Here is a 2,936-nt window from a genome sequence, read left to right as displayed (position 1 = left end):
TCAGGGGGTGGCAGAGCCGGTGCCCAGCCCAGTGGGTGGAGAGCCGGTGCCCAGCCCAGTGGGTGGCAGAGCCGGGCCCAGCCCAGTGGGTGGAGAGCCGGTGCCCAGCCCAGTGGGTGGAGGGGCCCATTCTGCCTGGAGCTGGTGACTACCGTCTCACCTAAGAGAGAAAGAATAAAAATCATGTGATCCTCTTAATAGATGCAGAAAAATTTTTCGACAAAATTCAACATCCTTTTATGAAAAAAAAAAACTCTCAACAAAGTGGGTGTAGAGGGAACACACCTCAACACAATGAGGCCACATGTGACAAACCCAGAGCTAATATCTTCCTCAATGGTGACAACTGAAGTCTTTTTCTCTAAGATCAACACAAGACAAGGATGCCCACTGTTGCCGTTATTATTCAACATAGAAGAAGTCCTGACCTCAGCCGTCAGACAACGAAAAGAAGTACAAGCATCCAGGTTGGAAAGGAAAAAGCAAAACTGTCCTTATTAGCAGGTAACATGACACTACATCTATTAAACCCCAAAGACTCCACCAAAAAGCTACTAGAACTAATACATTCAGTAAAATTGCGGGATACAAAATTAATGTTCAGAAATATGTCGCATTGCTGTACACTAACAGCAAATTGCCAGAAAGAGAAATGAAGAAGTTCCATTTACAAGTGCATCAGAAAGAATAAAATACCTAGAGTAAATTTAACCAAGAAGGTGAAAGACCTGTACTCTGAAAACTATCGGACATCGGTGAAAGAAGTTGAAAAAAGACATAAATAAATGAAAGGGTATACCATACTCATGGATTGAAAGAATGCATAGCATTAAAATGTTATGAATCTGAACATTTTATCTGAAATGTTCAAAGCAATCTGCAGATTCAATGCAATCCCTATGAAAATACCAGTGGCATTTTTTTCACAGAACTAGAAAGAAATAATGACAAATTTTACAAAAGACCCTGAACAGCAAAAGCAGCCTTGAAAAAGAACAAAGTTGGAGGCCTCATGCTCCCTGATTTCAAAGTATATTGTAAATGAACTACCCAGTGCGGTGCCGGCATTAAAACAGATCAATGCAACAGAATAGAGAGAGAGCCCAGAAAGAAACCCTCACTTATATAGACAATTACTGTCAGATAATGGAGGCAAGAATCTACGATGAGGAAAAGACAGTCCCTTCAATACCTGGCGTTGGGAGAGCTGGCCCAAACCAGACCGTCAATAACACGCGTCTGATAAAGCCATCGCTGAACTGAGCAAACGCAGGAGTGAGTTTCTGCTAAGAGTCATGACGTCAACGGAGAAATCTTCCCGTCGCCCTGAAGTCGTTTCATAAACGTTTAAAGAAAGAAATGGGCGTGTAAGTAAGAAATAGGCCTGATTCGTGAAGACAGAGATGATGCTAAAGTAATAGTATTATTTCAAGAATTTCCCGTAGACGGATCACGATTAATATTGAAGGAATGCCATCACTGTCATGGAATTGCCGTCCCCGGAATTACATGCATGTCCCCCGTCCTGCAGGGTGAACGTCATTTTTGTGTGTAGCACACGCATGCACCGATGCCCATATGAACATATTCGATGTTTAAAAGTTGAAAACCCATGTGTTTTTGCTCCCCGTCTACTTACCTCGTTTCCTCTTTAACATGTTTTACTATGAAGCACTTATTAGAATCCCAGGAACTAAAAATACCTGCAAAGAATATTGTCGTAAGTGTCACCACATTCAAATCTGAAAGTAAGAAGCCCAGTCCCGGTGCGAACATCTTGGTGCTGGACGTAAGACCCAGGGACTTCATTAAGGAAAAAAAAGAACGTTAAAAAATAGGGTTAAAACTGAGCGAAGTAAGAAAAGTGTTACTGAGTCAATGGAGTTCAAAAATAGTCAAACTCGTTATTTAAAAAGGCATTGAGGTTAGAAGAGAAGGTGATTTGTTGACCGAAGTGCTCATTCAGGCAGTAGAGCCATGGGGGACTTTAGAACGTCTCCGTCATCCCTTCACCACGTGTGGGTGTCTCTCGGCACTTGGGCTGGCTCGGCGTTGGCATTGGCGTTGGCGGTGGCGGGGGCGTTGGCGTTGGATGGACGGGATGGGGCCGTTCTTCGCGGGATCTTCCTCTGGTTGAGAGCCAAGTCCTGTCTGACCGATGCCGCGCGGGGTCGTGGATGCCCCACACCTCAGCGGCCCTGCCTTCCAGTCCCTCAGGTGCATCCGAATAGGACGTTGTTGGCAGCCCTGCCTCACCTGGGGCACCTGCTGGGGGCCTGGCTCCCAGAGAAGCGTCTTCAGTGTCCCCGGCTCATCCTGTGATGAAACACAATGGTCATGGAGATTCGGTGGAGACGGCAAGGCCTTTCGGGATAAGGAAAGCCCAGTTCTGAGTCCTGGCTCTGTTCCCGAAGCACCCGCTGCCCTTTAGCCCCTCGGACCCTCTGTGCTCGTCTGGAATCTATACGACACGCCCAGGGCTGCCTCCAGGTAGACCAGCCACCCCACAGAGCCTCTGGCACGCGATCTACTGCAGACGCTGCCACCTGCAGTTTGCCAGCTCGTCAATAAGAAGGAAAAAGGCATCTGAGACACGGAGGCAGAATCCACGTGTTTACAGGGACACGGGGCTTGGCTCCACGTGGAGACCACGGTGGGCCTCGCCGGGACCGGTGGGACCCTGTCCAACAGGGGGACCCCCGGGTGTGATTCCTCCACATGCAGCCCTTCTCCGACCCCTTGATCTCACTCAAAAGCGGGCAACTACTCGCTGAGACTCACCATGGGCCGACCTCAGAGCCCTCACCACCGCTGCTGCCCGGTTCCTGGCGTGCGAGGCTGTGAGGATGTGATGTCTGTGCTGCCACCCACCCTGGGTGCGGGGTGCTCCTCCCCACCTCCTGCTGCTCAGCACACTCACCCTCCCACCCCTGCTC

General features: G+C 48.7%; 1 protein-coding gene across 1 annotated transcript in view; it reads left to right on the top strand.

The window, feature by feature from the left end:
- GRIK1 (glutamate receptor, ionotropic, kainate 1) overlaps positions 1 to 2,936 on the top strand; it is a 152,192-nt gene that overhangs the window by 111,676 nt on the left and 37,580 nt on the right. The window lies entirely within an intron of this gene.

This window comes from Myotis brandtii, unplaced genomic scaffold (genome assembly GCF_000412655.1).
Source record: "Myotis brandtii unplaced genomic scaffold, ASM41265v1 scaffold1557, whole genome shotgun sequence".
Taxonomy (NCBI): Eukaryota; Metazoa; Chordata; class Mammalia; order Chiroptera; family Vespertilionidae; genus Myotis; species Myotis brandtii.
Note: the sequence above shows the minus strand (reverse complement) of the source record. Positions and strands in the feature narration are given on the sequence as shown.